This window comes from Stegodyphus dumicola, chromosome 3, assembly GCF_044657685.1.
Source record: "Stegodyphus dumicola isolate Sdum_Otavi_A_Nest chromosome 3, ASM4465768v1".
NCBI lineage: Eukaryota > Metazoa > Arthropoda > Arachnida > Araneae > Eresidae > Stegodyphus > Stegodyphus dumicola.
Genome location: NC_140770.1, coordinates 4,676,633 through 4,702,291, shown reverse-complemented (window position 1 = coordinate 4,702,291; position 25,659 = coordinate 4,676,633).

The window sequence follows — 25,659 nt, the reverse complement described above, 5'->3', positions numbered from 1 at the left end:
TTTTAACAGCACACAAAAAAATAATAACTCTCATAATCACAATATATACTTAAGAAAACGTTCAGTTCTGTATATCAAGGATAAAATTTGAAAACTTGCAATGGCTGAATATAAATAATATATCCATCATACGCGCCCACAATGCTAAGTAGAATGCGGAATATACACAATTTTAGATATATATGCATTTAAAGTTAGGCAAAAGAAAAAAAGAAAAAAAAAAAAAAAACAAGCTTATTAAATGCATCACTTAAATATACAGCAGGTAGATATTTTTACACACATACAACATTTACCAGAATGACATGTGTACAAAATTTTATGGCTGGCAACGTGAGATACTGATATAGTTCTTTATCAAGAATAATGTATACATAAAATAAAATTACTTAATTTCACAAAACAATATTATCACTATTAAGCACACATACATATGAGAGCCATCTTGATACATTACCTACATGACATAAATCCATGTGTAGCATTTTCATTCCAGATTAATCAGAAGAAAGTTCCGCACAAAGTTTTGAAAGTAACAGCATTAGATGCACAAAGATTTCAGAATTAAATAAGCAGAATGAGGAATTTCAGAACTCAGTTCAATGAGGTATATACACAATTTTAAACCTGTATGCATATAAAGTTACGCAAAAAAAACCATGCTTGTTAAGTATAGTCTTTAAATATACAGCAGCTAAATATACAACATGGAGTTAGCGGTATGATGGTATGGGGGTGTATGTCGTCGAAAGGAGTTGGAAATTTTCACATTATTGATAAAGTCATGGATAAGTATGTTTATCTGGATATTCTGAAGAAAAATATCCGAGACAGTGCCCGAAATTTAAACCTATCTAATACCTTTATTTTCCAACAAGACAGTGACCCGAAACATACAGCTAAAATTGTGAAGGAATATCACCTCTATCACACTCCAAGACAGTTGCGTAATCCTCCAAAGTCACCAGACCTCAATCCAATCGAACATTTGTGGGCAAAATTGGAGAAACGAATTCGAAAACACAATATTACGTCGCGAAATAAGCTAATTGGTAAATTGCAGGAAGAATGGGCGAAATTTACGTCGGATGACACGGAAAATCTAGTTCAGTCAATGCCCAGACGTCTGCAAGCTGTTTTGAAGAATAAAGGATATTCTACAAAATACTGAAGTAACGTAAAAAACTTATATTTAGCTGTTTTTTGAAAGTGTACGCAGACTTACTGGAGGAAATTTCTGAGTTTTTTTGACAAAATATATTTTTGAAAAAATGTAAAAAGTATTACACTGATATTATTTACTTTTTATTTAAACTTACAATTTTAGCTAATAGAAGGGGAAAAAAATGCAATGATTAAAATAAATTTTTCTATGCTTTAAGTGTTTTTTTAATTTAAAATTTAGTCTGTACGCAAAGTTTTGTGACTAACTGTATATCTCATTAATTTGTTAAAAATATAGCTTAAGTAAGTTTTATGTGCATACTGAGTAGGCAGAAAAAAATAGCCTTGATTTAAAACCTGTTTTAAAGCAACAAGTAAATAAAATACACTGGTTCTATTAGCATGTCAAAAAAAAATACTGTTATGTACTCTAAAAAAATTCCCAAGTATCACATTATGATATATTACACTCTTACAAAAGATGAAATATCAGATTAGGAATATACTCTTTTATATATTTGATAACAAAGAAGAGTAAAACGTATGCAACATCATATTGTGAAAAATCCTGCAAGTCATTACAATAATAAGGTAAAAATCAGTTGATCATTCTTTTACAGTAGCAGTAAGTTTTCCAATGAAAATTACGAATATGCCAAAACAAATTCACTATCGGTGCCCAAATTTAAGGTCACACAAAAGTAAATTTGATTTAGCTGAAGATGAGATCTTCCACGACAAATTTATGAACAAATTGATTTTCTTTAAAATGTACTTGCAAACTTAACAAAAGCATGCATGAAATTTATCATTATAATCTAAAGCACTAGTATTTAATAACAGTTCCATGTATTAAATGAATTTAATCACACTTTTAAGAATGCAATTTTCTGATAAATTTTAATTTTTATAAGAAAATAGAATTAATTTTGTAAAGCTACTTAAAACATATTTCCTGTTCACAAATTTAAATAAATTTAAAATAAGTATACTTAAAAATGCAACATGAAGATCTACTACTAGATGCATTATAATGGGCTCAATACAACTTGTCGAATATTTAAATTAATACTTAACGTCTTCAAAATTCCTAAAAAATACCTAATATATCTTACTATAAAGAAAAAACAAAATTATTTATAATTTAGATCACACTATTAAGTTTTTAACACTGGCGCCAACTAACAGATTTGGTGACAATATATTAGAATCAAAATAGAATGCTACTTTAAATTATCAGTCGTACAGTAAAATTAAATAAAAATAAGGCACATCACATTTTTAACCTTTGCGATAACTCAGGACAAAGTTTACATGAAATGTAGGATACAATTTTACAAACAGCATAAACTATGCGATTATAAAAAAAAACATCACAAACAGTATTGGCGATAATTTTATTGCACAAACACATGCACATTCCGCAATTCATTTTGTATTTATACAATCAGTTGATCGTCAATAAGTGACAGTGAAATAAAAATACACATTCTGAAGAAATACGAAGAGTAATTTTTCTAACATTCTATGAAAAAATACGGAGCTGAACTTACCTCACCAACAACACTCTCCTGGGCCCGGAATTCATTAATCTTGACAATAATTAATTATCCATTATCTATATTGTATGTAAATCGAACGCCTTGCTTCAATCACGGAAAATTCGCTGCCGACGCAGAGAAATTCGACTAATTTCATCCAAATACGCTTCAGCTAAAACTGACGCAAAACCTTCCGCCATGTTTATTGCCGGAAATATTATCATCTGTTTATTTAACACGAAGGGTCAGACCTGTCGTTACTTTAACAGCCGTCTCTTCAATTTAACGGTCAAATTTAATGCTAGCTTTGATGAGAATACCAATACTTGCGATTTAACTACTTGTGATGTCAGAGTACCACGTGATTCCGTAAAAATCACTTAACGCTGTGGTTAAAAATGTCATGAATCGGGCCCTAAAGCTGTGTTTCCCAAACATTTATGTTTACAGCCCGCTTTTAGAAACGCAAAGAAACGCATTTTTACAGAAAATATATAAGCAATAATGGGATAATATAAAACAGCAATAATGGGGTTGGATTACTTGGATGTTAATGAAATTAGCAGTAATTGCACTGTCATTTTAGCTAAATGAATAATAAAACATAAATAAGGACGTGTGTTTCCGGTCATCAGTAAAGCTTTTTGTTGCTATTCTGAAAAGCATAAGATAATATTTATTTTTCAAATGTAATCATTTAGCTCGGGTGTATAAAAGAAGTCTGTTGCAATCGCAATATATTTGTCACCCAACTTTAGCAAACAAGTTATTTAAAAGAAATGCATTGCCACTAGCCAAATTAAATATTTACGCTGACCACGCAGCAGATTTTTGTCATTCAACAAAGCACAGGAATTTTAATTTTCCTTTCAAATTAATTCTTATATTTTTCACAAACTAAGCGATTTAGAAAAAAGCCGAAATTCATATAAATTATCCGAACCTATGAAATAACACTAACCGAATTTATTAGAATCATCTGTACATATAAAAATCTGTGCCCGTTTTATTTGTTGTGTAATTTGTACAAATGTACACTTTTATTCCGATCTGGATGAAATTGTGCGCTCTTGACCATCAAAATAAGAAGAAAGCCACATAAGATTTGGAAAACTCACCATACCGCGTAATAGAATGGTGATACTATTGCTCTCCCATCACCTGTCTCAGGTTCGCGTTGCCATAGTTGCGCTCCCGCTATGAGTGAACGCCATACCTATTAAGTAAGTTCTAATTGCTTTTTTACAAAAATAGGTATTCACATTTCTACACAGCCTTAATTTTTAAGTGACGCCACTAATATTAACACGTCGCCAGAGTTGGATTCCCGCTGCCAGTTCCTATTAAAACATTTATCAGAACTAATATTTCGCCTAATTGATTTGGCACACATGTGAGTGTTCCGAGTAGAACAATGAATTTACTTTAAACTGTTCTTTGAAATTGTAGAAGATATGACACAAATAGGAAGGGTACAATTACCCTCTATTTTCCCCAGTTTACTGCAATGCCGGCATTTCGGGATACAAACTAATTGACTGCAATGCCTATTCCAGGAGACCAAGCGAGTTTAATTATTATAATTTTTTTACGTGTTCAAATCTATGCAAAAAATTGCAAAAAAATTGCCCCAACTGGTGTGGGAAAAAATTGCCCCAACTAGGGTGGAAAAAAATTGCCCCAACTCGGGTCGAAAAAAATTGCCCCAACTGGGGTGGGAAAATATTGCCCCAACTAGAGTGGGAAAAAAATTGCCGCAACTGAGGTGGGAAAAAAATGCCCCAACTGGGGTGGGGAAAAATTGCCGCAACTGAGGTGGGGAAAAAATGCCCCAACTGGGGTGGGAAAAAATTGCCGCAACTGGGGTGGGAAAAATTGCCCCAACTATGGTGGAAAAAAAATTGCCCCAACTGGGGAGGGAAAAAATTGTTCCAATTCGGGTGGGAAAAATTTCCCCCAACTGTGGTGGAAGAAAATTGCCCCAACTGGGGTGGGAAAAAATTGCCCCAACTAGGGTGGAAAAAAAATTGCCCCAAATGGGGTGGGAAAAAATTGCCCATTCGCGATTATGGTTAAGAGTCGCTAATCGAAAAGTAGTTTGATCCTAATGAAGCATCAAATTAAGCACACGGATATAAAATGTACAATAATTTTAAAAACTCTTTAAATTTATGTTATTTCAGTTTTTTCATGTCATCCAATATTTCGACGAGAATAGAAATAGGAATTTTTAAAAAATTAAGGATCTTCGATAACAATTATATGGTTGCTCTATACAAGCATTAGTTTCTTTTGAAGCATAATTGAAAATGTTTTTAGTCTTCTAAGCAATTTTGAGACTGGGCTCAAAAATACATGCAGAATTAAATGATTTCCTTTCGAATCTTTGCATTACGGGTTTGTGGATTTGGAGTAATTGATGAAGAATTGAAACACAATTTATTGGCCAGTAAGCGCTATTACACAGGACAGTTCCAAAGACACGTTTACAAAACTACTACGACCACACGGAAACAATCAGCAACGCACCCTTGAGGTTATAACAGTGAAGACAGCTTCACGGCAAAGATCTAAAATACAACTTTCGACTCTGTCGTTGCTCTCTAGCCAATCTCTGTCCTTCAAGACACTACTATCTTCTTGCATAGGCAGGATATATAGAGTTTTAACCTACTTTTCGGAATATTCCCAAAAAAAACCGCAAAAAATTAGTTCCAGAATGTTCTCGTTCCGTCTACGGCATATCGCTAAATGGGCGATTTCGCGCCAAATCTGGGTACCTTGACTTTCCTTTCACATTCTGGCAAACCTAACACCCCTTTGCGACGGGCATGTCAGCAGCCGTGTTGCTTGAATGGTTTGGTGTTTCGAGAATCTTTATAATTTTGTGCATTTTGCTTTTGTGCTTCTGAAAGTGTGTTATTATAATTTATTTTGTGCTCCGGTTTCGAAAAATGTGTTTTCTGTATCAAGATTCTGGTTGTTTTTGAAGATACGAATGATTGAAAATTTCTACGACACGGAACGTCCCATTTGCATGCACGGGTAAGTTTTATGTTGATTTTTGATAAACATACCGTGCAAATTTATTTCTTTTGAAGATTTGTATTTGGAATTGTGATTTCTACTTGTATTTTTAAAAGCACGATCCCAACTTGCATGGTTTATATGTTATGAATACTTAAACTTTTAGAGTGAGCTAAGACTAACGAGGCTGACATTTGTTTATATTTGAAGATATAAGTGTTTAATTGCAGCAAGGCCAACCTATAACCTTAAGGCCTGCCAGTGTGAAAATATTCTTTTGTGTTTTCGGTTGCCTGCGTGATATTCCTACTGACCGCAAGATGGCGCTACAATTCTGCTACACTTTGCGATGTTTACAAAAAAAAGTACCAAAAACGAATTCTGTCTTGTTATATGCAAAGTTTAAAAACGATTAATCCATAGTAGTCAGAAATTGTTGATTTCTTATTAGTAAAAATATTTTAATTAGAAGGAAAGCATGGAATTTTAAGCTATCTCACCTTTTTTTTTTTTTTTTTTTTTTTCACGGCTATTTGATCTCGATTTTAATTCCTGCTTTCATATAGACAAACGCTATTCTGGAATGTACGCATTACAACTATTTATTCTAATTTAAAGATAATTCAGAGTATGCACCTTATTTTTTAATTATTTATATAGTAAGAAGTTAACAGATAGCTTCAGATCATGTACTATTTCAGTGAAAAATTTTCAAAATATTTCTATCGGCTGTACTGGGCCAAAAAATAATTTAGTATCCCCTATCAAAGATGTAATTAACACATTAATACACCGTGATCTAAAATTTGTATATCTCTTTCCACGGCATTGGAGTGAAAATATTACTTAAAGAGATTAAATTTTACATACTGAAGAATTTTTTAAATTATTAAATAACTGTTTTTAGGAAATCTTAAACAATAAAAGTTTAAATAATGCAGATTTTGATCTCTGTGCAGTATTTGCATTGCAGATATTCAAAGGACATTCTAAAGTTATTAGGCCAAAAAAGAAAAAAAAGTCTTACTGTGGCATAGATTTTGAATAAAATCCAAACCCAAAGTTGCTTTTTAGACTAATTTTAATATTACACAGGTGTGTTTCTCTTCACTTTCATTTGTATTCTAAATTTCATTGGTCTTAACATTAAGAAACTAGTAATTGAATTAAGTGCATTGCAGCAATTTACATTTTCAGTGTTAGAGAAACTTCAATTTTTCAAATGAAAATAATGAAATTTTTGATAAAGCTATTGATCAAATCAATCTGTTTATTATAAATGAAAGAGACACAGACATCCTAAAATATATTTTAACAGCACACAAAAAAATAATAACTCTCATAATCACAATATATACTTAAGAAAACGTTCAGTTCTGTATATCAAGGATAAAATTTGAAAACTTGCAATGGCTGAATATAAATAATATATCCATCATACGCGCCCACAATGCTAAGTAGAATGCGGAATATACACAATTTTAGATATATATGCATTTAAAGTTAGGCAAAAAAAAAAAAAAAAAAAAAAAAAAAAAAAAAAAAAAAAACAAGCTTATTAAATGCATCACTTAAATATACAGCAGGTAGATATTTTTACACACATACAACATTTACCAGAATGACATGTGTACAAAATTTTATGGCTGGCAACGTGAGATACTGATATAGTTCTTTATCAAGAATAATGTATACATAAAATAAGATTACTTAATTTCACAAAACAATATTATCACTATTAAGCACACATACATATGAGAGCCATCTTGATACATTACCTACATGACATAAATCCATGTGTAGCATTTTCATTCCAGATTAATCAGAAGAAAGTTCCGCACAAAGTTTTGAAAGTAACAGCATTAGATGCACAAAGATTTCAGAATTAAATAAGCAGAATGAGGAATTTCAGAACTCAGTTCAATGAGGTATATACACAATTTTAAACCTGTATGCATATAAAGTTACGCAAAAAAAACCATGCTTGTTAAGTATAGTCTTTAAATATACAGCAGCTAAATATACAACATGGAGTTAGCGGTATGATGGTATGGGGGTGTATGTCGTCGAAAGGAGTTGGAAATTTTCACATTATTGATAAAGTCATGGATAAGTATGTTTATCTGGATATTCTGAAGAAAAATATCCGAGACAGTGCCCGAAATTTAAACCTATCTAATACCTTTATTTTCCAACAAGACAGTGACCCGAAACATACAGCTAAAATTGTGAAGGAATATCACCTCTATCACACTCCAAGACAGTTGCGTAATCCTCCAAAGTCACCAGACCTCAATCCAATCGAACATTTGTGGGCAAAATTGGAGAAACGAATTCGAAAACACAATATTACGTCGCGAAATAAGCTAATTGGTAAATTGCAGGAAGAATGGGCGAAATTTACGTCGGATGACACGGAAAATCTAGTTCAGTCAATGCCCAGACGTCTGCAAGCTGTTTTGAAGAATAAAGGATATTCTACAAAATACTGAAGTAACGTAAAAAACTTATATTTAGCTGTTTTTTGAAAGTGTACGCAGACTTACTGGAGGAAATTTCTGAGTTTTTTTGACAAAATATATTTTTGAAAAAATGTAAAAAGTATTACACTGATATTATTTACTTTTTATTTAAACTTACAATTTTAGCTAATAGAAGGGGAAAAAAATGCAATGATTAAAATAAATTTTTCTATGCTTTAAGTGTTTTTTTAATTTAAAATTTAGTCTGTACGCAGAGTTTTGTGACTAACTGTATATCTCATTAATTTGTTAAAAATATAGCTTAAGTAAGTTTTATGTGCATACTGAGTAGGCAGAAAAAAATAGCCTTGATTTAAAACCTGTTTTAAAGCAACAAGTAAATAAAATACACTGGTTCTATTAGCATGTCAAAAAAATTACTGTTATGTACTCTAAAAATATTCCCAAGTATCACATTATGATATATTACACTCTTATAAAAGATGAAATATCAGATTAGGAATATACTCTTTTATGTATTTGATAACAAAGAAGAGTAAAACGTATGCGACATCATATTGTGAAAAATCCTGCAAGTTATTACAATAATAAGGTAAAAATCAGTTGATCATTCTTTTATAGTAGCACTAAGTTTTCCAATCAAAATTACGAATATGCCAAAACAAATTCACTATCGGTGCCCAAATTTAAGGTCACACAAAAGCAAATTTGATTTAGCTGAACATGAGATCTTCCACGACAAATTTATGAACAAAATGATTTTCTTTAAAATGTGCTTGCAAATTTAACAAAAGCATGCATGAAATTTAACATTATAATCTAAAGCAGTAGTATTTAATAACAGTTCCATGTATTAAATGAATTTAATCACACTTTTAAGAATGCAATTTGCTGATAAATTTTAATTTTGATAAGAAAATAGAATTAATTTTGTAAAGCTACTTAAAACATATTTCCTGTTCACAAATTTAAATAAATTTAAAATAAGTATACTTAAAAATGCAACATGAAGATCTACTACTAGATGCATTATAATGGGCTCAAAACAATTTGTCGAATATTTAAATTAATACTTAACGTCTTCAAAATTCCTAAAAAATACCTAATATATCTTACTATAAAGAAAAAAATATTTATAATTTAGATCACACTATTAAGTTTTTAACACTGGCGCCAACTAACAGATTTGGTGACAATATATTAGAATCAAAATAGAATGCTACTTTAAATTATCAGTCGTACAGTAAAATTAAATAAAAATAAGGCACATAACATTTTTAACCTTTGTGATAACTCAGCACAAGTTTACATGAAATGTAGGATACAATTTTACAAACAGCATAAACTATGCGATAATAAAAGAAACATCACAAACAGTATTGGCGATAATTTTACTGCACAAACACATGCACATTCCGCAATTCATTTTGTATTTATACAATCAGTTGATCGTCAATAAGTGACAGTGAAATAAAAATACACATTCTGAAGAAATACGAAGAGTAATTTTTCTAACATTCTATGAAAAAATACGGAGCTGAACTTACCTCACCAACAACACTCTCCTGGGCCCGGAATTCATTAATCTTGACAATAATTAATTATCCATTATCTATATTGTATGTAAATCGAACGCCTTGCTTCAATCACGGAAAATTCGCTGCCGACGCAGAGAAATTCGACTAATTTCATCCAAATACGCTTCAGCTAAAACTGACGCAAAACCTTCCGCCATGTTTATTGCCGGAAATATAATCATCTGTTTATTTAACACGAAGGGTCAGACCTGTCGTTACTTTAACAGCCGTCTCTTCAATTTAACGGTCAAATTTAATGCTAGCTTTGATGAGAATACCAATACTTGCGATTTAACTACTTGTGATGTCAGAGTACCACGTGATTCCGTAAAAATCACTTAACGCTGTGGTTAAAAATGTCATGAATCGGGCCCTAAAGCTGTGTTTCCCAAACATTTATGTTTACAGCCCGCTTTTAGAACCGCAAAGAAACGCATTTTTACAGAAAATATATAAGCAATAATGGGATAATATAAAACAGCAATAATGGGGTTGGATTACTTGGATGTTAATGAAATTAGCAGTAATTGCACTGTCATTTTAGCTAAATGAATAATAAAACATAAATAAGGACGTGTGTTTCCGGTCATCAGTAAAGCTTTTTGTTGCTATTCTGAAAAGCATAAGATAATATTTATTTTTCAAATGTAATCATTTAGCTCGGGGGTATAAAAGAAGTCTGTTGCAAATCGCAATATATTTGTCACCCAACTTTAGCAAACAAGTTATTTAAAAGAAATGCATTGCCACTAGCCAAATTAAATATTTACGCTGACCACGCAGCAGATTTTTGTCATTCAACAAAGCGCAGGAATTTTAATTTTCTTTCAAATTAATTCTTATATTTTTCACAAACTAAGCGATTTAGAAAAAAGCCGAAATTCATATAAATTATCCGAACCTATGAAATAACACTAACCGAATTTATTAGAATCATCTGTACATATAAAAATCTGTGCCCGTTTTTATTTGTTGTGTAATTTGTACAAATGTACACTTTTATTCCGATCTGGATGAAATTGTGCGCTCTTGACCATCAAAATAAGAAGAAAGCCACATAAGATTTGGAAAACTCACCATACCGCGTAATAGAATGGTGATACTATTGCTCTCCCATCACCTGTCTCAGGTTCGCGTTGCCATAGTTGCGCTCCCGCTATGAGTGAACGCCATACCTAAGTTCTAATTGCTTTTTTACAAAAATAGGTATTCACATTTCTACACAGCCTTAATTTTTAAGTGACGCCACTAATATTAACACGTCGCCAGAGTTGGATTCCCGCTGCCAGTTCCTATTAAAACATTTATCAGAACTAATATTTCGCCTAATTGATTTGGCACACATGTGAGTGTTCCGAGTAGAACAATGAATTTACTTTAAACTGTTCTTTGAAATTGTAGAAGATATGACACAAATAGGAAGGGTACAATTACCCTCTATTTTCCCCAGTTTACTGCAATGCCGGCATTTCGGGATACAAACTAATTGACTGCAATGCCTATTCCAGGAGACCAAGCGAGTTTAATTATTATAATTTTTTTACGTGTTCAAATCTATGCAAAAAATTGCAAAAAAATTGCCCCAACTGGTGTGGGAAAAAATTGCCCCAACTAGGGTGGAAAAAAAATTGCCCCAACTAGGGTGGGAAAAAATTGCCCCAACTGGGGTGGGAAAATATTGCCCCAACTAGGGTGGGAAAAAAATTGCCGCAACTGAGGTGGGGAAAAAAATGCCCCAACTGGGGTGGGGAAAAATTGCCGCAACTGAGGTGGGGAAAAAATGCCCCAACTGGGGTGGGAAAAAATTGCCGCAACTGGGTTGGGAAAAATTGCCCCAACTAGGGTGGAAAAAAAATTGCCCCAACTGGGGAGGGAAAAAATTGTTCCAATTGGGGTGGGAAAAATTTCCCCCAACTGTGGTGGAAGAAAATTGCCCCAACTGGGGTGGGAAAAAATTGCCCCAACTAGGGTGGGAAAAAATTGCCCCAAATGGGGTGGGAAAAAATTGCCCATTCGCGATTATGGTTAAGAGTCGCTAATCGAAAAAATAGTTTAATCCTAATGAAGCATCAAATTAAGCACACAGATATAAAATGTACAATAATTTTAAAAACTCTTTAAATTTATGTTATTTCAGTTTTTTCATGTCATCCAATATTTCGACGAGAATAGATATAGGAATTTTTAAAAAATTAAGGATCTTCGATAACAATTATATGGTTGCTCTATACAAGCATTAGTTTCTTTTGAAGCATAATTGAAAATGTTTTTAGTCTTCTAAGCAATTTTGAGACTGGGCTCAAAAATACATGCAGAATTAAATGATTTCCTTTCGAATCTTTGCATTACGGGTTTGTGGATTTGGAGTAATTGATGAAGAATTGAAACACAATTTATTGGCCAGTAAGCGCTATTACACAGGACAGTTCCAAAGACACGTTTACAAAACTACTACGACCACACGGAAACAATCAGCAACGCACCCTTGAGGTTATAACAGTGAAGACAGCTTCACGGCAAAGATCTAAAATACAACTTTCGACTCTGTCGTTGCTCTCTAGCCAATCTCTGTCCTTCAAGACACTACTATCTTCTTGCATAGGCAGGGTATATAGAGTTTTAACCTACTTTTCGGAATATTCCCAAAAAAAACCGCTAAAAATTAGTTCCAGAATGTTCTCGTTCCGTCTACGGCATATCGCTAAATGGGCGATTTCGCGCCAAATCTGGGTACCTTGACTTTCCTTTCACATTCTGGCAAACCTAACACCCCTTTGCGACGGGCATGTCAGCAGCCGTGTTGGTTGAATGGTTTGGTGTTTCGAGAATCTTTATAATTTTGTGCATTTTGCTTTTGTGCTTCTGAAAGTGTGTTATTATAATTTATTTTGTGCTCCGGTTTCGAAAAATGTGTTTTCTGTATCAAGATTGTGGTTGTTTTTAAAGATACGAATGATTGAAAATTTCTACGACACGGAACGCCCCATTTGCATGCACGGGTAAGTTTTATGTTGATTTTTGATAAACATACCGTGCAAATTTATTTCTTTTGAAGATTGGTATTTGGAATTGTGATTTCTACTTGTATTTTTAAAAGCACGATCCCAACTTGCATGGTTTATATGTTATGAATACTTAAACTTTTAGAGTGAGCTAAGACTAACGAGGCTGACATTTGTTTATATTTGAAGATATAAGTGTTTAATTGCAGCAAGGCCAACCTATAACCTCAAGGCCTGCCAGTGTGAAAATATTCTTTTGTGTTTTCGGTTGCCTGCGTGATATTCCTACTGACCGCAAGATGGCGCTACAATTCTGCTACACTTTGCGATGTTTACAAAAAAAAGTACCAAAAACGAATTCTGTCTTGTTATAGGCAAAGTTTAAAAACGATTAATCCATAGTAGTCAGAAATTGTTGATTTCTTATTAGTAAAAATATTTTAATTAGAAGGAAAGCATGGAATTTTAAGCTATCTCACCTTTTTTTTTTTTTTTTTTTCACGGCTATTTGATCTCGATTTTAATTCCTGCTTTCATATAGACAAACGCTATTCTGGAATGTACGCATTACAACTATTTATTCTAATTTAAAGATAATTCAGAGTATGCACCTTATTTTTTAATTATTTATATAATAAGAAGTTAACAGATAGCTTCAGATCATGTACTATTTCAGTGAAAAATTTTCAAAATATTTCTATCGGCTGTACTGGGCCAAAAAATAATTTAGTATCCCCTATCAAAGATGTAATTAACATATTAATACACCGTGATCTAAAATTTGTATATCTCTTTCCACGGCATTGGAGTGAAAATATTACTTAAAGAGATTAAATTTTACATACTGAAGAATTTTTTAAATTATTAAATAACTGTTTTTAGGAAATCTTAAACAATAAAAGTTTAAATAATGCAGATTTTGATCTCTGTGCAGTATTTGCATTGCAGATATTCAAAGGACATTCTAAAGTTATTAGGCCAAAAAAGAAAAAAAAGTCTTACTGTGGCATAGATTTTGAATGAAATTCAAACCCAAAGTTGCTTTTTAGACTAATTTTAATATTACACAGGTGTGTTTCTCTTCACTTTCATTTGTATTCTAAATTTCATTGGTCTTAACATTAAGAAACTAGTAATTGAATTAAGTGCATTGCAGCAATTTACATTTTCAGTGTTAGAGAAACTTCAATTTTTCAAATGAAAATAATGAAATTTTTGATAAAGCTATTGATCAAATCAATCTGTTTATTATAAATGAAAGAGACACAGACATCCTAAAATATATTTTAACAGCACACAAAAAAATAATAACTCTCATAATCACAATATATACTTAAGAAAACGTTCAGTTCTGTATATCAAGGATAAAATTTGAAAACTTGCAATGGCTGAATATAAATAATATATCCATCATACGTGCCCACAATGCTAAGTAGAATGCGGAATATACACAATTTTAGATATATATGCATTTAAAGTTAGGCAAAAGAAAAAAAGAAAAAAAAAAAAAAACAAGCTTATTAAATGCATCACTTAAATATACAGCAGGTAGATATTTTTACACACATACAACATTTACCAGAATGACATGTGTACAAAATTTTATGGCTGGCAACGTGAGATACTGATATAGTTCTTTATCAAGAATAATGTATACATGAAATAAAATTACTTAATTTCACAAAACAATATTATCACTATTAAGCACACATACATATGAGAGCCATCTTGATACATTACCTACATGACATAAATCCATGTGTAGCATTTTCATTCCAGATTAATCAGAAGAAAGTTCCGCACAAAGTTTTGAAAGTAACAGCATTAGATGCACAAAGATTTCAGAATTAAATAAGCAGAATGAGGAATTTCAGAACTCAGTTCAATGAGGTATATACACAATTTTAAACCTGTATGCATATAAAGTTACGCAAAAAAAAACATGCTTGTTAAGTATAGTCTTTAAATATACAGCAGCTAAATATACAACATGGAGTTAGCGGTATGATGGTATGGGGGTGTATGTCGTCGAAAGGAGTTGGAAATTTTCACATTATTGATAAAGTCATGGATAAGTATGTTTATCTGGATATTCTGAAGAAAAATATACGAGACAGTGCCCGAAATTTAAACCTACCTAATACCTTTATTTTCCAACAAGACAGTGACCCGAAACATACAGCTAAAATTGTGAAGGAATATCACCTCTATCACACTCCAAGACAGTTGCGTAATCCTCCAAAGTCACCAGACCTGAATCCAATCGAACATTTGTGGGCAAAATTGGAGAAACGAATTCGAAAACACAATATTACGTCGCGAAATAAGCTAATTGGTAAATTGCAATAAGAATGGGCGAAATTTACGTCGGATGACACGGAAAATCTAGTTCAGTCAATGCCCAGACGTCTGCAAGCTGTTTTGAAGAATAAAGGATATTCTACAAAATACTGAAGTAACGTAAAAAACTTATATTTAGCTGTTTTTTGAAAGTGTACGCAGACTTACTGGAGGAAATTTCTGAGTTTTTTTGACAAAATATATTTTTGAAAAAATGTAAAAAGTATTACACTGATATTATTTACTTTTTATTTAAACTTACAATTTTAGCTAATAGAAGGGGAAAAAAATGCAATGATTAAAATAAATTTTTCTATGCTTTAAGTGTTTTTTTAATTTAAAATTTAGTCTGTACGCAGAGTTTTGTGACTAACTGTATATCTCATTAATTTGTTAAAAATATAGCTTAAGTAAGTTTTATGTGCATACTGAGTAGGCAGAAAAAAATAGCCTTGATTTAAAACCTGTTTTAAAGCAACAAGTAAATAAAATACACTGGTTCTATTAGCATGTCAAAAAAATTACTGTTATGTACTCTAAAAAAATTCCCAAGTATCACATTATGATATATTACACTCTTACAAAAGATGAAATATCAGATTAGGAATATACTCTTTTATGTATTTGATAACAAAGAAGAGTAAAACGTATGCAACATCATATTGTGAAAAATCCTGCAAGTCATTACAATAATAAGGTAAAAATCAGTTGATCATTCTTTTACAGTAGCACTAAGTTTTCCAATGAAAATTACGAATATGCCAAAACAAATTCACTATCGGTGCCCAAATTTAAGGTCACACAAAAGTAAATTTGATTTAGCTGAAGATGAGATCTTCCACGACAAATTTATGAACAAATTGATTTTCTTTAAAATGTACTTGCAAATTTAACAAAAGCATGCATGAAATTTAACATTATAATCTAAAGCAGTAGTATTTAATAACAGTTCCATGTATTAAATGAATTTAATCACACTTTTAAGAATGCAATTTTCTGATAAATTTTAATTTTTATAAGAAAATAGAATTAATTTTGTAAAGCTACTTAAAACATATTTCCTGTTCACACATTTAAATAAATTTAAAATAAGTATATTTAAAAATGCAACATGAAGATCTACTACTAGATGCATTATAATGGGCTCAAAACAATTTGTCGAATATTTAAATTAATACTTAACGTCTTCAAAATTCCTAAAAAATACCTAATATATCTTACTATAAAGAAAAAAATATTTATAATTTAGATCACACTATTAAGTTTTTAACACTGGCGCCAACTAACAGATTTGGTGACAATATATTAGAATCAAAATAGAATGCTACTTTAAATTATCAGTCGTACAGTAAAATTAAATAAAAATAAGGCACATCACATTTTTAACCTTTGCGATAACTCAGCACAAAGTTTACATGAAATGTAGGATACAATTTTACAAACAGCATAAAATATGCGATTATAAAAAAAACATCACAAACAGTATTGGCGATAATTTTATTGCACAAACACATGCACATTCCGCAATTCATTTTGTATTTATACAATCAGTTGATCGTCAATAAGTGACAGTGAAATAAAAATACACATTCTGAAGAAATACGAAGAGTAATTTTTCTAACATTCTATGAAAAAATACGGAGCTGAACTTACCTCACCAACAACACTCTCCTGGGCCCGGAATTCATTAATCTTGACAATAATTAATTATCCATTATCTATATTGTATGTAAATCGAACGCCTTGCTTCAATCACGGAAAATTCGCTGCCGACGCAGAGAAATTCGACTAATTTCATCCAAATACGCTTCAGCTAAAACTGACGCAAAACCTTCCGCCATGTTTATTGCCGGAAATATAATCATCTGTTTATTTAACACGAAGGGTCAGACCTGTCGTTACTTTAACAGCCGTCTCTTCAATTTAACGGTCAAATTTAATGCTAGCTTTGATGAGAATACCAATACTTGCGATTTAACTACTTGTGATGTCAGAGTACCACGTGATTCCGTAAAAATCACTTAACGCTGTGGTTAAAAATGTCATGAATCGGGCCCTAAAGCTGTGTTTCCCAAACATTTATGTTTACAGCCCGCTTTTAGAAACGCAAAGAAACGCATTTTTACAGAAAATATATAAGCAATAATGGGATAATATAAAACAGCAATAATGGGGTTGGATTACTTGGATGTTAATGAAATTAGCAGTAATTGCACTGTCATTTTAGCTAAATCAATAATAAAACATAAATAAGGACGTGTGTTTCCGGTCATCCGTAAAGCTTTTTGTTGCCATTCTGAAAAGCATAAGATAATATTTATTTTTCAAATGTAATCATTTAGCTCGGGGGTATAAAAGAAGTCTGTTGCAAATCGCAATATATTTGTCACCCAACTTTAGCAAACAAGTTATTTAAAAGAAATGCATTGCCACTAGCCAAATTAAATATTTACGCTGACCACGCAGCAGATTTTTGTCATTCAACAAAGCGCAGGAATTTTAATTTTCTTTCAAATTAATTCTTATATTTTTCACAAACTAAGCGATTTAGAAAAAGCCGAAATTCATATAAATTATCCGAACCTATGAAATAACACTAACCGAATTTATTAGAATCATCTGTACATATAAAAATCTGTGCCCGTTTTTATTTGTTGTGTAATTTGTACAAATGTACACTTTTATTCCGATCTGGATGAAATTGTGCGCTCTTGACCATCAAAATAAGAAGAAAGCCACATAAGATTTGGAAAACTCACCATACCGCGTAATAGAATGGTGATACTATTGCTCTCCCATCACCTGTCTCAGGTTCGCGTTGCCATAGTTGCGCTCCCGCTATGAGTGAACGCCATACCTATTAAGTAAGTTCTAATTGCTTTTTTACAAAAATAGGTATTCACATTTCTACACAGCCTTAATTTTTAAGTGACGCCACTAATATTAACACGTCGCCAGTGTTGGATTCCCGCTGCCAGTTCCTATTAAAACATTTATCAGAACTAATATTTCGCCTAATTGATTTGGCACACATGTGAGTGTTCCGAGTAGAACAATGAATTTACTTTAAACTGTTCTTTGAAATTGTAGAAGATATGACACAAATAGGAAGGGTACAATTACCCTCTATTTTCCCCAGTTTACTGTAATGCCGGCATTTCGGGATACAAACTAATTGACTGCAATGCCTATTCCAGGAGACCAAGCGAGTTTAATTATTATAATATTTTTTACGTGTTCAAATGTATGCAAAAAATTGCAAAAAAATTGCCCCAACTGGTGTGGGAAAAATTGCCCCAACTGGGGAGGGAAAAAAATTGCCCCAACTAGGGTGTGAAAAAATGCCCCAACTGGGGTGTGAAAAAATTGCCCCAACTGGGTTGGGAAAAATTGCCCGAACTGGGGTGGGGAAAAATTGCCCCAAGTGGGGTGGGAAAAAATTGCCCCAACTGGGGTGGGAAAAAAATTGCCCCAACTCGGGTGGGAAAAAATTGCCCCAACTGGGGTGGGAAAAAATTGCCCCAACTCGGGTGGGAAAAAATTGCCCCAACTGGGGTGGGAAAAAATTGCCCCAACTCGGGTGGGAAAAAATAGCTCGAACTGGGGTGGGAAAAAATTGCCCCAACTGGGGTGGGAAAAAAATTGCCCCATCTGTGGTGGGGAAAAATTACCCCAACTAGGGTGGGAAAAAAATAGCCCCAACTGGGGTGGGAAAAAATTGCCCCAATTGCGGTGGGAAAAATTGCCCCAAGTGTGGTGGGAAAAAATTGCCCATTCGCGATTATGGTGAAGAGTCGCTAATCGAAAAAATTGTTTAATCCTAATGAAGCATCAAAGTAAGTACACGGATATAAAATGTACAATAATTTTAAAAACTCTTTAAATTTATGTTATTTCAGTTTTTTCATGTCATCCAATATTTCGACGAGAATAGAAATAGGAATTTTTAAAAAATTAAGGATCTTCGATAACAATTATATGGTTTCATTTCCCTGCCAGAATGTAAATTTTGCCAGAATTAAAATTGCCAGAATGTTGCTCTATACAAGCATTAGTTTCTTTTGAAGCAGAATTGTAAATGTTTTTAGTCTTCTAAGCAATTTTGAGACTGGGCTCAAAAATACATGCAGAATTAAATGATTTCCTTTCGAATCTTTGCATTACGGGTTTGTGGATTTGGAGTAATTGATGAAGAAGTGAAACACAATTTATTGGCCAGTAAGCGCTATTACACAGGACAGTTCCAGAGACACGTTTACAAAACTACTACGAACACACGGAAACAATCAGCAACGCACCCTTGAGGTTATAACAGTGAAGACAGCTTCACGGCAAAGATCTAAAATACAACTTTCGACTCTGTCGTTGCTCTCTAGCCAATCTCTGACCTTCAAGACACTACTATCTTCCTGTATAGGCAGGGTATATAGAGTTTTAACCTACTTTTCGGAATATTCCCTAAAAAATTCGCTAAAAATTAGTTCCAGAATGTTCTCGTTCCGACTACGGCATATCGCTAAATGGGCGATTTCGCGCCAAATCTGGGTACCTTGACTTTCCTTACACATTCTGGCAAACCTAACACCCCTTTGCGACGGGCATGTCAGCAGCCGTGTTGGTTGAATGGTTTGGTGTTTCGAGAATCTTTATAATTTTGTGCATTTTGCTTTTGTGCTTCTGAAAGTGTGTTATTATAATTTATTTTGTGCTCCGGTTTCGAAAGATGTGTTTTCTGTATCAAGATTGTGGTTGTTTTTGAAGATACGAATGATTGAAAATTTCTACGACACGGAACGCCCCATTTGCATGCACGGGTAAGTTTTATGTTGATTTTTGATAAACATACCGTGCAAATTTGTTTCTTTTGAAGATTTGTATTTGGAATTGTGATTTCTACTTGTATTTTTAAAAGCACGATCCCAACTTGCATGGTTTATATGTTATGAATACTTAAACTTTTAGAGTGAGCTAAGACTAACGAGGCTGACATTTGTTTATATTTGAAGATATAAGTGTTTAATTGCAGCAAGGCCAACCTATAACCTCAAGGCCTGCCAGTGTGAAAATATTCTTTTGTGTTTTCGGTTGCCTGCGTGATATTCCTACTGACCGCAAGATGGCGCTACAATTCTGCTACACTTTGCGATGTTTACAAAAAAAGTACCAAAAACGAATTCTGTCTTGTTATATGCAAAGTTTAAAAACGATTAATCCATAGTAGTCAGAAATTGTTGATTTCTTATTAGTAAAAATATTTTAATTAGAAGGAAAGCATGGAATTTTAAGCTATCCCCCCCTTTTTTTTTTTTTTTTTTTTTTTTTTCACGGCTATTTGATCTCGATTTTAATTCCTGCTTTCATATAGACAAACGCTATTCTGGAATGTACGCATTACAACTATTTATTCTAATTTAAAGGTAATTCAGAGTATACACCTTATTTTTTAATTATTTATATAGTAAGAAGTTAACAGATAGCTTCAGATCATGTACTATTTCAGTGAAAAATTTTCAAAATATTTCTATCGGCTGTACTGGGCCAAAAAATAATTTAGTATCTCCTATCAAAGATGTAATTAACATATTAATACACCGTGATCTAAAATTTGTATATCTCTTTCCACGGCATTGGAGTGAAAATATTACTTAAAGAGATTAAATTTTACATACTGAAGAATTTTTTAAATTATTAAATAACTGTTTTTAGGAAATCTTAAACAATAAAAGTTTAAATAATGCAGATTTTGATCTCTGTGCAGTATTTGCATTGCAGATATTCAAAGGACATTCTAAAGTTATTAGGCCAAAAAAGAAAAAAAAGTCTTACTGTGGCATAGATTTTGAATGAAATTCAAACCCAAAGTTGCTTTTTAGACTAATTTTAATATTACACAGGTGTGTTTCTCTTCACTTTCATTTGTATTCTAAATTTCATTGGTCTTAACATTAAGAAACTAGTAATTGAATTAAGTGCATTGCAGCAATTTACATTTTCAGTGTTAGAGAAACTTCAATTTTTCAAATGAAAATAATGAAATTTTTGATAAAGCTATTGATCAAATCAATCTGTTTATTATAAATGAAAGAGACACAGACATCCTAAAATATATTTTAACAGCACACAAAAAAATAATAACTCTCATAATCACAATATATACTTAAGAAAACGTTCAGTTCTGTATATCAAAGATAAAATTTGAAAACTTGCAATGGCTGAATATAAATAATATATCCATCATACGTGCCCACAATGCTAAGTAGAATGCGGAATATACACAATTTTAGATATATATGCATTTAAAGTTAGGCAAAAAAAACAAGGGTACTTTTCCGTTTCGCCGGCGCAAATCTCGCCAAGCAGACTTTGTTGGCGACAACATACAGTATACACATAAAAAATGTTAATTCTAAGAATTTTTTTTTTTTATTTTGAAGGCATAAACATTTTAATATAGTTTAAAATTTTGTAAAAAGCCAATAAATAAAGACAATAAATTTGTAAAAAGCATTAATTTAAGAATTTACTATGATTTCATGGTTCAACATCCTGATTCGCCGGTTCGTATCACGTGACCCCAAGTGATCTCATATCACGTAAACTACGCTACTAAAATCTAATTCGCTCAGTAATTATCTACATTAATTCCAAGTTAAATCTTAATTTGGAATACAAGTTTAAATGCAAGAATTATTTCAATTCGTACGAATAGCTTACTCAGAAATTATGTAAAACCGCAGTGCTTTACTTCGCTGGTGCATTCTCATTAGAATTGATGAATTTAACACTTGATTTCGCCTTCGGATGAGCGGTGTAATTGCGTTCTAATTGACTTAATTACCGTGAATTGTTTTAGGGGATAAAATTTAAATATCGTGTAAAAATTCTATATTATTGTATGCCAGTATTGAAAGAAACAATCTGATAAGAAATGCCTTCAACTTGTTTTGAAACTGAGGCGTAAAAGGTTACCAGCTACGATATTCCGTCTGGCATCAGTTAAACCATTATTGGCGACTTTATCGTTTGCGCCGGCAAAACGGAAAAGTACCAAAACAAGCTTATTAAATGCATCACTTAAATATACAGCAGGTAGACATTTTTACACACATACAACATTTATCAGAATGACATGTGTACAAAATTTTATGGCTGGCAACGTCAGATACTGATACAGTTCTTTATCAAGAATAATGTATACATGAAATAAAATTACTGAATTTCACAAAACAATATTATCAATATTAAGCACACATACATATGAGTGCCATCCTGATACATTACCTACATGACATAAATCCATGTGTAGCATTTTCATTCCAGATTAATCACAAGAAAGTTCCGCACAAAGTTTTGAAAGTAACAGCATTAGATACACAAAGATTTCGAAATTAAATAAGCAGAATGAGGAATTTCAGAACTGAGTTCAATAAGGTATATACACAATTTTAAACCTGTATGCATATAAAGTTACGCAAAAAAACCAAGCTTGTTAAGTATAGCCCTTAAATATACAGCAGCTAAATATACAACATGGAGTTGGCGGTGTGATGGTATGGGGGTGTATGTCGTCGAAAGGAGTTGGAAATTTTCACATTTTTGATAAAATCATGGATAATTATGTTTATCTGGATATTCTGAAGAAACATCTACGAGAGAGTGCCCGAAATTTAAACCTATCTAATACCTTTATTTTCCAACAAGACAGTGACCCGAAACATACAGCTAAAATTGTGAAGGAATATCACCTCTATCACACTCCAAGACAGTTGCGTACTCCTCCAAAGTCGCCAGACCTCAATTCAATCGAACATTTGTGGGCAAAATTGGAGAAACGAATTCGAAAACACAATATTACATCGCGAAATAAGCTAATTAGTAAATTGCAGGAAGAATGGGCGAAATTTACGTCGGATGACACCGAAAAACTAGTTCAGTCAATGCCCAGACGTCTGCAAGCTGATTCGAAGAATAAAGGATATTCTACAAAATACTGAAGTAACGTAAAAAACTTATATTTAGCTGTTTTTTGAACGTGTACGCAGACTTATTGGAGGAAATTTCTGAGTTTTTTGACAAAATATATTTTTGAAAAAATGTAAAAAATATTACACTGATATTATTTACTTTTTATTTAAACTTACAATTTTAGCTAATAGAAAGGAAAAAATGCAATGATTAAAATACATTTTTCTATGCTTTAAGTGTTTTTTAAATTTAAAATTTAGTCTGTACGCAGAGTTTTGTGACTAACTGTATATCTCATTAATTTGTTAAAAATATAGCTTAAGTAAGTTTTATGTGCATACTGAGTAGGCAGAAAAAAATAGCCTTGATTTAAAACCTGTTTTAAAGCAACAAGTAAATAAAATACACTGGTTCTATTAGCATGTCAAAAAAAAATACTGTTATGTACTCTAAAAAAATTCCCAAGTATCACATTATGATATATTACACTCTTACAAAAGATGAAATATCAGATTAGGAATATACTCTTTTATGTATTTGATAACAAAGAAGAGTAAAACGTATGCAACATCATATTGTGAAAAATCCTGCAAGTCATTACAATAATAAGGTAAAAATCAGTTGATCATTCTTTTACAGTAGCACTAAGTTTTCCAATGAAAATTACGAATATGCCAAAACAAATTCACTATCGGTGCCCAAATTTAAGGTCACACAAAAGTAAATTTGATTTAGCTGAAGATGAGATCTTCCACGACAAATTTATGAACAAATTGATTTTCTTTAAAATGTACTTGCAAATTTAACAAAAGCATGCATGAAATTTAACTTTATAATCTAAAGCACTAGTATTTAATAACAGTTCCATGTATTAAATGAATTTAATCACACTTTTAAGAATGCAATTTGCTGATAAATTTTAATTTTTATAAGAAAATAGAATTAATTTTGTAAAGCTACTTAAAACATATTTCCTGTTCACACATTTAAATAAATTTAAAATAAGTATATTTAAAAATGCAACATGAAGATCTACTACTAGATGCATTATAATGGGCTCATAACAATTTGTCGAATATTTAAATTAATACTTAACGTCTTCAAAATTCCTAAAAAATACCGGTACTATTCGTTTTCGAGGGCCGTAAAAACAATCGCAGGGAAAATGTACGCGCAAAAGCGCCAAATCTAGCAAACCCGCCCATTTGACAGCGCGCCAAATCTAGCGTGCGCGCTGATTCCAGATTGCGTAAGTTTATATAATTCTATATTTCTTAAGACGCCTTTGAAATACTAGTTTAATTTTTAAATCCTTTTTTGATATCCTATGGATTTAACAATTTGGGAATTGTCCATGACGAAAACTCGGCAATAGAATTTTGGGTAAAGTGCAGAATCACCCACTGCTTGACGCATTTTTAAGAATTGCACATACTCGGTATCCATGTACACATCGACCTCTTTTCACTTAAAAAAAAAAAAAATCCTAGAATTTCCCAAAAATGGCACTGCACACACCCTTGACTTTATCTATGTACACATCGACCTATTTTCACTAAGTAAAAGAAAATTTACAAAAATCCACAATTTTTTTTTTACCCTTGTAAAAAGCGGCAAACAAATAAGTGAGCCATTCTGCACTTTACCGAGAATATTTTCAAAGAAAATGCGTCATTCATTATAGAAAATTACGTTTGAACAACCAACGAGATGAAATTATGCTTTAGTGATAAGTCGGTAGCGAAATAGCGATGCAGGCATCCATACAGTTATGTTTAGCAATTTTTATATAAATTATTATAATGATTTGAAATAGTTATTTAATCTTATGCTTCCATTCAGTCATGTTTAGCCTTTTTCATATAAATTATAATAATAAAAATGTATTATATGAAATGAAACTTTCATCTAAATTAAAACATCAATCTTAGATAGTTATTTACTATTTTACTTCCTTTCTTGCCGCAATTATTTTTGGCAGCATTGGCATCAACAGAAGTTTGGCGATTTTTTACGGCCCTCGAAACCGAATAGTACCAAAATACCTAATATATCTTACTATAAAGAAAAAACAAAATTATTTATAATTTAGATCACACTATTAAGTTTTTAACACTGGCGCCAACTAACAGATTTGGCGACAATATATTAGAATCAAAATAGAATGCAACTTTAAATTATCAGTCGTACAGTAAAATTAAATAAAAATAAGGCACATCACATTTTTAACCTTTGTGATAACTCAGCACAAGTTTACATGAAATGTAGGATACCATTTTACAAACAGCATAAACTATGCGATAATAAAAGAAACATCACAAACAGTATTGGCGATAATTTTACTGCACAAACACATGCACATTCCGCAATTCATTTTGTATTTATACAATCAGTTGATCGTCAATAAGTGACAGTGAAATAAAAATACACATTCTGAAGAAATACGAAGAGTAATTTTTCTAACATTCTATGAAAAAATACGAAGCTGAACTTACCTCACCAACAAGACTCTCCTGGGCCCGGAATTCATTAATCTTGACAATAATTAATTATCCATTAT